Raw genomic sequence first — 13,251 nt, forward strand, 5'->3', positions numbered from 1 at the left:
CAGTTTCTCTTTGACAGTAGAATGTTAAAAACTTTGACATTTCCACATTGCTGCAGCAGTTTGCACTCCTTTCACATGGGAGGTTCCATGGTGTAATGGTTAGCACTTTGGACTTTGAATCCAATGATCCGAGTTCAAATCTCGGTGGGACCATTTTATGACTCTTGACCAAATCATTTTCTTTCAAGTGTATTCATTAATATCACATATCTAATACCGGTAGGGTGAAAAATTTATTTATTGATTATACTCTAAAAGTTTACTAGATGTGAGCAAATAATAGAATTTTTACAATACCTGGAAACTAAATGGCTCAAAATAATGAGAGATTTTACAAACTCACTCTGGTTTCTCAAACTCATCACAGGGGCTTGATGCACAACATTACTTTTTAAAATCTTACTGTTATTGATAAGGGGAACAAGGAACTTTTTAATTGCAAAGCATTCATTAAAACAAAACTTGAGGAGTCAAACTTTGTATTACGGGGACCGAAGATGTGCAGTTTGAATAATAATCTTGAAATTCAGACGTACAAAGATTTTACACACTGATTTTCAACAGTAAATCCACAACCAATAAAGTTGAATCTTTTGAAAGACATGTCAAAGGTGTGAATCTGAAATTCACTTTCAAAGAAATTCACAATGAAATGCACTGTGTAAGTCCAGCATGTTGTCAGCTAAGAAATCAGCAAAAATGAACTATCTCATTACTGGCCATATAGATGAGAAAGGAAAATAAACTCATGTTTACAATGTGGATGTGAAAGAACAGTTTCTAGGTTCAGCTTCAATATTTATGTTTATGAATAATTGATATGTTCATATTGTCTAGCAGCTATCTAGATGGATAAAGCTATGTATGCATCTATACATACTTATGCGTTCATACGCATCAGTATAAAACATTGATATTAGGTTTTTTCTAGACCAAATTCTAAAAAATGAGTTAAACAGTGAATCTCATAATTGTAGTAGGTCCCACCGAGATTTGAACTCGGATCGCTGGATTCAGAGTCCAGAGTGCTAACCATTACACCATGGAACCCTCTCACACAAGAGTGCCTTTTCCATTGAGACAAAAGAGAGCGCATCAGTGATGTCCTTCTCTTATATTGATAAAAAGATATCTCATTTGAATGGTCATAGTGGATAGAGATTTAATGTGATTTGATTCTTTTCAGCTATATTCTCTATAAAAGTGTTAAATATTCAAATGTTTATCTGAATATAAAAGTTATATCACAATGTTCATCTTTGCCTGTAGCATAATAAAACAGTCTACATTTCCAGACTACTGAAGCAATGTCTCTGTCTCCTGCATGGGTGGCTCGATAGAGCAATGGTTGGCAATTTGGACTTTGCATCCAATGATCCGATTTGAAACCTTGGAGGGACTTTTTTTATTACTCTTGAGCTTTTCCATTTCTTCATCTTTGTTCATTGATAGCTCAAATCCAACACCAGTAGGTTGAAAGAGTCAATTATTGAATGCTTTCAAAATGTCCATCAGCTTGAACAACTTACATCAATACAAACTTTACAATACTTTGACATCAAATTTCTTCACAAAGTAGTTAGCCATTATAAAATCATATCCTGATTTTCTCAAACGCATTTCAGACGGGTGATTCACAGCCTCACTTTTTTAAGCTTTCCCGCTATTGATAAGGCGAAAATAGCACATTTTGAATGAGAAGTTTTCTTCAATCAAACATAGAGGAACCCAAATGATGATCTCATTCAGCTAGTAAAAATGTTGTTTTATATTAGTATGGAAATCGTGAAAAGAAAATGTTTTTCATGCTGATTTACAACAGTTGATCTCCAATCGTAAAATATAAGCTTTTGGTCGGAGGCATGACAGGTACTGATCAAATTCTCATTTTTGAACTTTATTCACAAATCATATGATATGCTTTGTATACATCAACTGTATTGTTGGATCAATAATGAGTAAAAAGTGACTATCTCAATTTCAGGACATATAAAAGAGAAAGAAGTAGAAACTCATGTTTCAAATGCTGAGAGGCAACAACTGTTCATGATTTTCACCTCCACTAATTATATTTATTTTTATAATCTATATGTTTATATGTTCCTATAAATATACAGAGACATATAGCTATATATACAGAGATACATATGTACAGGTTGATTTTTACATGTTTATAAGTAAATGTGATATTGTTCCAAATAAAACTTCTAAGAACTGAATGGAAAAGAAAATTGTAATGTTCAGATAAGTCCCACTGAAATTTGTACTCAGATCCCTGTTTTCAGAGTCCAGAGTGCTAACCACGACACCATCCACCCTCCCGTACCAGGGTGAGCTTTCAATTTTGACAGAAGAGATTTGCCTCAGGGGGCAACTTATCTTTCATTGAAAAATATTATCTCACATAAAAACCACTGTTCAACAGAGTTATAACGTTATTTGAGTCTTTTGGGCAACATCCTTCCCCAACATAGTTCAATATGCAAAAGTTTACCAGAATAGGAAAGCAATCCAATTCAGTTTCTCTTTGACAGTAGAATGTTAAAAACTTTGACATTTCCACATTGCTGCAGCAGTTTGCACTCCTTTCACATGGGAGGTTCCATGGTGTAATGGTTAGCACTTTGGACTTTGAATCCAATGATCCGAGTTCAAAGCTCGGTGGGACCATTTTATGACTCTTGACCAAATCATTTTCTTTCAAGTGTATTCATTAATATCACATATCTAATACCGGTAGGGTGAAAAATGTATTTATTGATTATACTCTAAAAGTTTACTAGATGTGAGCAAATAATAGAATTTTTACAATACCTGGAAACTAAATGGCTCAAAATAATGAGAGATTTTACAAACTCACTCTGGTTTCTCAAACTCATCACAGGGGCTTGATGCACAACATTACTTTTTAAAATCTTACTGTTATTGATAAGGGGAACAAGGAACTTTTTAATTGCAAAGCATTCATTAAAACAAAACTTGAGGAGTCAAACTTTGTATTACGGGGACCGAAGATGTGCAGTTTGAATAATAATCTTGAAATTCAGACGTACAAAGATTTTACACACTGATTTTCAACAGTAAATCCACAACCAATAAAGTTGAATCTTTTGAAAGACATGTCAAAGGTGTGAATCTGAAATTCACTTTCAAAGAAATTCACAATGAAATGCACTGTGTAAGTCCAGCATGTTGTCAGCTAAGAAATCAGCAAAAATGAACTATCTCATTACTGGCCATATAGATGAGAAAGGAAAATAAACTCATGTTTACAATGTGGATGTGAAAGAACAGTTTCTAGGTTCAGCTTCAATATTTATGTTTATGAATAATTGATATGTTCATATTGTCTAGCAGCTATCTAGATGGATAAAGCTATGTATGCATCTATACATACTTATGCGTTCATACGCATCAGTATAAAACATTGATATTAGGTTTTTTCTAGACCAAATTCTAAAAAATGAGTTAAACAGTGAATCTCATAATTGTAGTAGGTCCCACCGAGATTTGAACTCGGATCGCTGGATTCAGAGTCCAGAGTGCTAACCATTACACCATGGAACCCTCTCACACAAGAGTGCCTTTTCCATTGAGACAAAAGAGAGCGCATCAGTGATGTCCTTCTCTTATATTGATAAAAAGATATCTCATTTGAATGGTCATAGTGGATAGAGATTTAATGTGATTTGATTCTTTTCAGCTATATTCTCTATAAAAGTGTTAAATATTCAAATGTTTATCTGAATATAAAAGTTATATCACAATGTTCATCTTTGCCTGTAGCATAATAAAACAGTCTACATTTCCAGACTACTGAAGCAATGTCTCTGTCTCCTGCATGGGTGGCTCGATAGAGCAATGGTTGGCAATTTGGACTTTGCATCCAATGATCCGATTTGAAACCTTGGAGGGACTTTTTTTATTACTCTTGAGCTTTTCCATTTCTTCATCTTTGTTCATTGATAGCTCAAATCCAACACCAGTAGGTTGAAAGAGTCAATTATTGAATGCTTTCAAAATGTCCATCAGCTTGAACAACTTACATCAATACAAACTTTACAATACTTTGACATCAAATTTCTTCACAAAGTAGTTAGCCATTATAAAATCATATCCTGATTTTCTCAAACGCATTTCAGACGGGTGATTCACAGCCTCACTTTTTTAAGCTTTCCCGCTATTGATAAGGCGAAAATAGCACATTTTGAATGAGAAGTTTTCTTCAATCAAACATAGAGGAACCCAAATGATGATCTCATTCAGCTAGTAAAAATGTTGTTTTATATTAGTATGGAAATCGTGAAAAGAAAATGTTTTTCATGCTGATTTACAACAGTTGATCTCCAATCGTAAAATATAAGCTTTTGGTCGGAGGCATGACAGGTACTGATCAAATTCTCATTTTTGAACTTTATTCACAAATCATATGATATGCTTTGTATACATCAACTGTATTGTTGGATCAATAATGAGTAAAAAGTGACTATCTCAATTTCAGGACATATAAAAGAGAAAGAAGTAGAAACTCATGTTTCAAATGCTGAGAGGCAACAACTGTTCATGATTTTCACCTCCACTAATTATATTTATTTTTATAATCTATATGTTTATATGTTCCTATAAATATACAGAGACATATAGCTATATATACAGAGATACATATGTACAGGTTGATTTTTACATGTTTATAAGTAAATGTGATATTGTTCCAAATAAAACTTCTAAGAACTGAATGGAAAAGAAAATTGTAATGTTCAGATAAGTCCCACTGAAATTTGTACTCAGATCCCTGTTTTCAGAGTCCAGAGTGCTAACCACGACACCATCCACCCTCCCGTACCAGGGTGAGCTTTCCATTTTGACAGAAGAGATTTGCCTCAGGGGGCAACTTATCTTTCATTGAAAAATATTATCTCACATAAAAACCACTGTTCAACAGAGTTATAACGTTATTTGAGTCTTTTGGGCAACATCCTTCCCCAACATAGTTCAATATGCAAAAGTTTACCAGAATAGGAAAGCAATCCAATTCAGTTTCTCTTTGACAGTAGAATGTTAAAAACTTTGACATTTCCACATTGCTGCAGCAGTTTGCACTCCTTTCACATGGGAGGTTCCATGGTGTAATGGTTAGCACTTTGGACTTTGAATCCAATGATCCGAGTTCAAATCTCGGTGGGACCATTTTATGACTCTTGACCAAATCATTTTCTTTCAAGTGTATTCATTAATATCACATATCTAATACCGGTAGGGTGAAACATTTATTTATTGATTATACTCTAAAAGTTTACTAGATGTGAGCAAATAATAGAATTTTTACAATACCTGGAAACTAAATGGCTCAAAATAATGAGAGATTTTACAAACTCACTCTGGTTTCTCAAACTCATCACAGGGGCTTGATGCACAACATTACTTTTTAAAATCTTACTGTTATTGATAAGGGGAACAAGGAACTTTTTAATTGCAAAGCATTCATTAAAACAAAACTTGAGGAGTCAAACTTTGTATTACGGGGACCGAAGATGTGCAGTTTGAATAATAATCTTGAAATTCAGACGTACAAAGATTTTACACACTGATTTTCAACAGTAAATCCACAACCAATAAAGTTGAATCTTTTGAAAGACATGTCAAAGGTGTGAATCTGAAATTCACTTTCAAAGAAATTCACAATGAAATGCACTGTGTAAGTCCAGCATGTTGTCAGCTAAGAAATCAGCAAAAATGAACTATCTCATTACTGGCCATATAGATGAGAAAGGAAAATAAACTCATGTTTACAATGTGGATGTGAAAGAACAGTTTCTAGGTTCAGCTTCAATATTTATGTTTATGAATAATTGATATGTTCATATTGTCTAGCAGCTATCTAGATGGATAAAGCTATGTATGCATCTATACATACTTATGCGTTCATACGCATCAGTATAAAACATTGATATTAGGTTTTTTCTAGACCAAATTCTAAAAATTGAGTTAAACAGTGAATCTCATAATTGTAGTAGGTCCCACCGAGATTTGAACTCGGATCGCTGGATTCAGAGTCCAGAGTGCTAACCATTACACCATGGAACCCTCTCACACAAGAGTGCCTTTTCCATTGAGACAAAAGAGAGCGCATCAGTGATGTCCTTCTCTTATATTGATAAAAAGATATCTCATTTGAATGGTCATAGTGGATAGAGATTTAATGTGATTTGATTCTTTTCAGCTATATTCTCTATAAAAGTGTTAAATATTCAAATGTTTATCTGAATATAAAAGTTATATCACAATGTTCATCTTTGCCTGTAGCATAATAAAACAGTCTACATTTCCAGACTACTGAAGCAATGTCTCTGTCTCCTGCATGGGTGGCTCGATAGAGCAATGGTTGGCAATTTGGACTTTGCATCCAATGATCCGATTTGAAACCTTGGAGGGACTTTTTTTATTACTCTTGAGCTTTTCCATTTCTTCATCTTTGTTCATTGATAGCTCAAATCCAACACCAGTAGGTTGAAAGAGTCAATTATTGAATGCTTTCAAAATGTCCATCAGCTTGAACAACTTACATCAATACAAACTTTACAATACTTTGACATCAAATTTCTTCACAAAGTAGTTAGCCATTATAAAATCATATCCTGATTTTCTCAAACGCATTTCAGACGGGTGATTCACAGCCTCACTTTTTTAAGCTTTCCCGCTATTGATAAGGCGAAAATAGCACATTTTGAATGAGAAGTTTTCTTCAATCAAACATAGAGGAACCCAAATGATGATCTCATTCAGCTAGTAAAAATGTTGTTTTATATTAGTATGGAAATCGTGAAAAGAAAATGTTTTTCATGCTGATTTACAACAGTTGATCTCCAATCGTAAAATATAAGCTTTTGGTCGGAGGCATGACAGGTACTGATCAAATTCTCATTTTTGAACTTTATTCACAAATCATATGATATGCTTTGTATACATCAACTGTATTGTTGGATCAATAATGAGTAAAAAGTGACTATCTCAATTTCAGGACATATAAAAGAGAAAGAAGTAGAAACTCATGTTTCAAATGCTGAGAGGCAACAACTGTTCATGATTTTCACCTCCACTAATTATATTTATTTTTATAATCTATATGTTTATATGTTCCTATAAATATACAGAGACATATAGCTATATATACAGAGATACATATGTACAGGTTGATTTTTACATGTTTATAAGTAAATGTGATATTGTTCCAAATAAAACTTCTAAGAACTGAATGGAAAAGAAAATTGTAATGTTCAGATAAGTCCCACTGAAATTTGTACTCAGATCCCTGTTTTCAGAGTCCAGAGTGCTAACCACGACACCATCCACCCTCCCGTACCAGGGTGAGCTTTCCATTTTGACAGAAGAGATTTGCCTCAGGGGGCAACTTATCTTTCATTGAAAAATATTATCTCACATAAAAACCACTGTTCAACAGAGTTATAACGTTATTTGAGTCTTTTGGGCAACATCCTTCCCCAACATAGTTCAATATGCAAAAGTTTACCAGAATAGGAAAGCAATCCAATTCAGTTTCTCTTTGACAGTAGAATGTTAAAAACTTTGACATTTCCACATTGCTGCAGCAGTTTGCACTCCTTTCACATGGGAGGTTCCATGGTGTAATGGTTAGCACTTTGGACTTTGAATCCAATGATCCGAGTTCAAATCTCGGTGGGACCATTTTATGACTCTTGACCAAATCATTTTCTTTCAAGTGTATTCATTAATATCACATATCTAATACCGGTAGGGTGAAAAATTTATTTATTGATTATACTCTAAAAGTTTACTAGATGTGAGCAAATAATAGAATTTTTACAATACCTGGAAACTAAATGGCTCAAAATAATGAGAGATTTTACAAACTCACTCTGGTTTCTCAAACTCATCACAGGGGCTTGATGCACAACATTACTTTTTAAAATCTTACTGTTATTGATAAGGGGAACAAGGAACTTTTTAATTGCAAAGCATTCATTAAAACAAAACTTGAGGAGTCAAACTTTGTATTACGGGGACCGAAGATGTGCAGTTTGAATAATAATCTTGAAATTCAGACGTACAAAGATTTTACACACTGATTTTCAACAGTAAATCCACAACCAATAAAGTTGAATCTTTTGAAAGACATGTCAAAGGTGTGAATCTGAAATTCACTTTCAAAGAAATTCACAATGAAATGCACTGTGTAAGTCCAGCATGTTGTCAGCTAAGAAATCAGCAAAAATGAACTATCTCATTACTGGCCATATAGATGAGAAAGGAAAATAAACTCATGTTTACAATGTGGATGTGAAAGAACAGTTTCTAGGTTCAGCTTCAATATTTATGTTTATGAATAATTGATATGTTCATATTGTCTAGCAGCTATCTAGATGGATAAAGCTATGTATGCATCTATACATACTTATGCGTTCATACGCATCAGTATAAAACATTGATATTAGGTTTTTTCTAGACCAAATTCTAAAAAATGAGTTAAACAGTGAATCTCATAATTGTAGTAGGTCCCACCGAGATTTGAACTCGGATCGCTGGATTCAGAGTCCAGAGTGCTAACCATTACACCATGGAACCCTCTCACACAAGAGTGCCTTTTCCATTGAGACAAAAGAGAGCGCATCAGTGATGTCCTTCTCTTATATTGATAAAAAGATATCTCATTTGAATGGTCATAGTGGATAGAGATTTAATGTGATTTGATTCTTTTCAGCTATATTCTCTATAAAAGTGTTAAATATTCAAATGTTTATCTGAATATAAAAGTTATATCACAATGTTCATCTTTGCCTGTAGCATAATAAAACAGTCTACATTTCCAGACTACTGAAGCAATGTCTCTGTCTCCTGCATGGGTGGCTCGATAGAGCAATGGTTGGCAATTTGGACTTTGCATCCAATGATCCGATTTGAAACCTTGGAGGGACTTTTTTTATTACTCTTGAGCTTTTCCATTTCTTCATCTTTGTTCATTGATAGCTCAAATCCAACACCAGTAGGTTGAAAGAGTCAATTATTGAATGCTTTCAAAATGTCCATCAGCTTGAACAACTTACATCAATACAAACTTTACAATACTTTGACATCAAATTTCTTCACAAAGTAGTTAGCCATTATAAAATCATATCCTGATTTTCTCAAACGCATTTCAGACGGGTGATTCACAGCCTCACTTTTTTAAGCTTTCCCGCTATTGATAAGGCGAAAATAGCACATTTTGAATGAGAAGTTTTCTTCAATCAAACATAGAGGAACCCAAATGATGATCTCATTCAGCTAGTAAAAATGTTGTTTTATATTAGTATGGAAATCGTGAAAAGAAAATGTTTTTCATGCTGATTTACAACAGTTGATCTCCAATCGTAAAATATAAGCTTTTGGTCGGAGGCATGACAGGTACTGATCAAATTCTCATTTTTGAACTTTATTCACAAATCATATGATATGCTTTGTATACATCAACTGTATTGTTGGATCAATAATGAGTTAAAAGTGACTATCTCAATTTCAGGACATATAAAAGAGAAAGAAGTAGAAACTCATGTTTCAAATGCTGAGAGGCAACAACTGTTCATGATTTTCACCTCCACTAATTATATTTATTTTTATAATCTATATGTTTATATGTTCCTATAAATATACAGAGACATATAGCTATATATACAGAGATACATATGTACAGGTTGATTTTTACATGTTTATAAGTAAATGTGATATTGTTCCAAATAAAACTTCTAAGAACTGAATGGAAAAGAAAATTGTAATGTTCAGATAAGTCCCACTGAAATTTGTACTCAGATCCCTGTTTTCAGAGTCCAGAGTGCTAACCACGACACCATCCACCCTCCCGTACCAGGGTGAGCTTTCCATTTTGACAGAAGAGATTTGCCTCAGGGGGCAACTTATCTTTCATTGAAAAATATTATCTCACATAAAAACCACTGTTCAACAGAGTTATAACGTTATTTGAGTCTTTTGGGCAACATCCTTCCCCAACATAGTTCAATATGCAAAAGTTTACCAGAATAGGAAAGCAATCCAATTCAGTTTCTCTTTGACAGTAGAATGTTAAAAACTTTGACATTTCCACATTGCTGCAGCAGTTTGCACTCCTTTCACATGGGAGGTTCCATGGTGTAATGGTTAGCACTTTGGACTTTGAATCCAATGATCCGAGTTCAAATCTCGGTGGGACCATTTTATGACTCTTGACCAAATCATTTTCTTTCAAGTGTATTCATTAATATCACATATCTAATACCGGTAGGGTGAAACATTTATTTATTGATTATACTCTAAAAGTTTACTAGATGTGAGCAAATAATAGAATTTTTACAATACCTGGAAACTAAATGGCTCAAAATAATGAGAGATTTTACAAACTCACTCTGGTTTCTCAAACTCATCACAGGGGCTTGATGCACAACATTACTTTTTAAAATCTTACTGTTATTGATAAGGGGAACAAGGAACTTTTTAATTGCAAAGCATTCATTAAAACAAAACTTGAGGAGTCAAACTTTGTATTACGGGGACCGAAGATGTGCAGTTTGAATAATAATCTTGAAATTCAGACGTACAAAGATTTTACACACTGATTTTCAACAGTAAATCCACAACCAATAAAGTTGAATCTTTTGAAAGACATGTCAAAGGTGTGAATCTGAAATTCACTTTCAAAGAAATTCACAATGAAATGCACTGTGTAAGTCCAGCATGTTGTCAGCTAAGAAATCAGCAAAAATGAACTATCTCATTACTGGCCATATAGATGAGAAAGGAAAATAAACTCATGTTTACAATGTGGATGTGAAAGAACAGTTTCTAGGTTCAGCTTCAATATTTATGTTTATGAATAATTGATATGTTCATATTGTCTAGCAGCTATCTAGATGGATAAAGCTATGTATGCATCTATACATACTTATGCGTTCATACGCATCAGTATAAAACATTGATATTAGGTTTTTTCTAGACCAAATTCTAAAAATTGAGTTAAACAGTGAATCTCATAATTGTAGTAGGTCCCACCGAGATTTGAACTCGGATCGCTGGATTCAGAGTCCAGAGTGCTAACCATTACACCATGGAACCCTCTCACACAAGAGTGCCTTTTCCATTGAGACAAAAGAGAGCGCATCAGTGATGTCCTTCTCTTATATTGATAAAAAGATATCTCATTTGAATGGTCATAGTGGATAGAGATTTAATGTGATTTGATTCTTTTCAGCTATATTCTCTATAAAAGTGTTAAATATTCAAATGTTTATCTGAATATAAAAGTTATATCACAATGTTCATCTTTGCCTGTAGCATAATAAAACAGTCTACATTTCCAGACTACTGAAGCAATGTCTCTGTCTCCTGCATGGGTGGCTCGATAGAGCAATGGTTGGCAATTTGGACTTTGCATCCAATGATCCGATTTGAAACCTTGGAGGGACTTTTTTTATTACTCTTGAGCTTTTCCATTTCTTCATCTTTGTTCATTGATAGCTCAAATCCAACACCAGTAGGTTGAAAGAGTCAATTATTGAATGCTTTCAAAATGTCCATCAGCTTGAACAACTTACATCAATACAAACTTTACAATACTTTGACATCAAATTTCTTCACAAAGTAGTTAGCCATTATAAAATCATATCCTGATTTTCTCAAACGCATTTCAGACGGGTGATTCACAGCCTCACTTTTTTAAGCTTTCCCGCTATTGATAAGGCGAAAATAGCACATTTTGAATGAGAAGTTTTCTTCAATCAAACATAGAGGAACCCAAATGATGATCTCATTCAGCTAGTAAAAATGTTGTTTTATATTAGTATGGAAATCGTGAAAAGAAAATGTTTTTCATGCTGATTTACAACAGTTGATCTCCAATCGTAAAATATAAGCTTTTGGTCGGAGGCATGACAGGTACTGATCAAATTCTCATTTTTGAACTTTATTCACAAATCATATGATATGCTTTGTATACATCAACTGTATTGTTGGATCAATAATGAGTAAAAAGTGACTATCTCAATTTCAGGACATATAAAAGAGAAAGAAGTAGAAACTCATGTTTCAAATGCTGAGAGGCAACAACTGTTCATGATTTTCACCTCCACTAATTATATTTATTTTTATAATCTATATGTTTATATGTTCCTATAAATATACAGAGACATATAGCTATATATACAGAGATACATATGTACAGGTTGATTTTTACATGTTTATAAGTAAATGTGATATTGTTCCAAATAAAACTTCTAAGAACTGAATGGAAAAGAAAATTGTAATGTTCAGATAAGTCCCACTGAAATTTGTACTCAGATCCCTGTTTTCAGAGTCCAGAGTGCTAACCACGACACCATCCACCCTCCCGTACCAGGGTGAGCTTTCCATTTTGACAGAAGAGATTTGCCTCAGGGGGCAACTTATCTTTCATTGAAAAATATTATCTCACATAAAAACCACTGTTCAACAGAGTTATAACGTTATTTGAGTCTTTTGGGCAACATCCTTCCCCAACATAGTTCAATATGCAAAAGTTTACCAGAATAGGAAAGCAATCCAATTCAGTTTCTCTTTGACAGTAGAATGTTAAAAACTTTGACATTTCCACATTGCTGCAGCAGTTTGCACTCCTTTCACATGGGAGGTTCCATGGTGTAATGGTTAGCACTTTGGACTTTGAATCCAATGATCCGAGTTCAAATCTCGGTGGGACCATTTTATGACTCTTGACCAAATCATTTTCTTTCAAGTGTATTCATTAATATCACATATCTAATACCGGTAGGGTGAAAAATTTATTTATTGATTATACTCTAAAAGTTTACTAGATGTGAGCAAATAATAGAATTTTTACAATACCTGGAAACTAAATGGCTCAAAATAATGAGAGATTTTACAAACTCACTCTGGTTTCTCAAACTCATCACAGGGGCTTGATGCACAACATTACTTTTTAAAATCTTACTGTTATTGATAAGGGGAACAAGGAACTTTTTAATTGCAAAGCATTCATTAAAACAAAACTTGAGGAGTCAAACTTTGTATTACGGGGACCGAAGATGTGCAGTTTGAATAATAATCTTGAAATTCAGACGTACAAAGATTTTACACACTGATTTTCAACAGTAAATCCACAACCAATAAAGTTGAATCTTTTGAAAGACATGTCAAAGGTGTGAATCTGAAATTCACTTTCAAAGAAATTCACAATGAAATGCACTGTGTAAG

The 13,251-nt window shown here is 33.7% G+C and overlaps 10 non-coding genes across 10 annotated transcripts; 5 read left to right on the forward strand and 5 right to left on the reverse strand.

Annotated features, from left to right (window-relative positions):
• The first annotated feature begins 81 nt into the window (after positions 1-81).
• TRNAQ-UUG (transfer RNA glutamine (anticodon UUG)) lies at positions 82-153 on the forward strand. The gene has a single exon. It is a non-coding gene; the product is annotated as a tRNA-Gln (tRNA).
• An 825-nt stretch (positions 154-978) lies between these two features.
• Positions 979-1,050, reverse strand: TRNAQ-CUG (transfer RNA glutamine (anticodon CUG)). Its single transcript has one exon. It is a non-coding gene; the product is annotated as a tRNA-Gln (tRNA).
• Positions 1,051-3,495: 2,445 nt separating this feature from the next.
• TRNAQ-CUG (transfer RNA glutamine (anticodon CUG)) lies at positions 3,496-3,567 on the reverse strand. Its single transcript has one exon. It is a non-coding gene; the product is annotated as a tRNA-Gln (tRNA).
• A 1,548-nt stretch (positions 3,568-5,115) lies between these two features.
• On the forward strand, positions 5,116-5,187 carry TRNAQ-UUG (transfer RNA glutamine (anticodon UUG)). Its single transcript has one exon. It is a non-coding gene; the product is annotated as a tRNA-Gln (tRNA).
• An 825-nt stretch (positions 5,188-6,012) lies between these two features.
• TRNAQ-CUG (transfer RNA glutamine (anticodon CUG)) lies at positions 6,013-6,084 on the reverse strand. Its single transcript has one exon. It is a non-coding gene; the product is annotated as a tRNA-Gln (tRNA).
• Positions 6,085-7,632: 1,548 nt separating this feature from the next.
• On the forward strand, positions 7,633-7,704 carry TRNAQ-UUG (transfer RNA glutamine (anticodon UUG)). Its single transcript has one exon. It is a non-coding gene; the product is annotated as a tRNA-Gln (tRNA).
• Positions 7,705-8,529: 825 nt separating this feature from the next.
• Positions 8,530-8,601, reverse strand: TRNAQ-CUG (transfer RNA glutamine (anticodon CUG)). The gene has a single exon. It is a non-coding gene; the product is annotated as a tRNA-Gln (tRNA).
• Positions 8,602-10,149: 1,548 nt separating this feature from the next.
• Positions 10,150-10,221, forward strand: TRNAQ-UUG (transfer RNA glutamine (anticodon UUG)). The gene has a single exon. It is a non-coding gene; the product is annotated as a tRNA-Gln (tRNA).
• An 825-nt stretch (positions 10,222-11,046) lies between these two features.
• On the reverse strand, positions 11,047-11,118 carry TRNAQ-CUG (transfer RNA glutamine (anticodon CUG)). The gene has a single exon. It is a non-coding gene; the product is annotated as a tRNA-Gln (tRNA).
• Positions 11,119-12,666: 1,548 nt separating this feature from the next.
• On the forward strand, positions 12,667-12,738 carry TRNAQ-UUG (transfer RNA glutamine (anticodon UUG)). Its single transcript has one exon. It is a non-coding gene; the product is annotated as a tRNA-Gln (tRNA).
• The last annotated feature ends 513 nt before the right edge of the window (positions 12,739-13,251 follow it).

The sequence above is a fragment of the Triturus cristatus genome, chromosome 5_2 (genome assembly GCF_964204655.1).
Source record: "Triturus cristatus chromosome 5_2, aTriCri1.1, whole genome shotgun sequence".
Classification (NCBI taxonomy): Eukaryota; Metazoa; Chordata; class Amphibia; order Caudata; family Salamandridae; genus Triturus; species Triturus cristatus.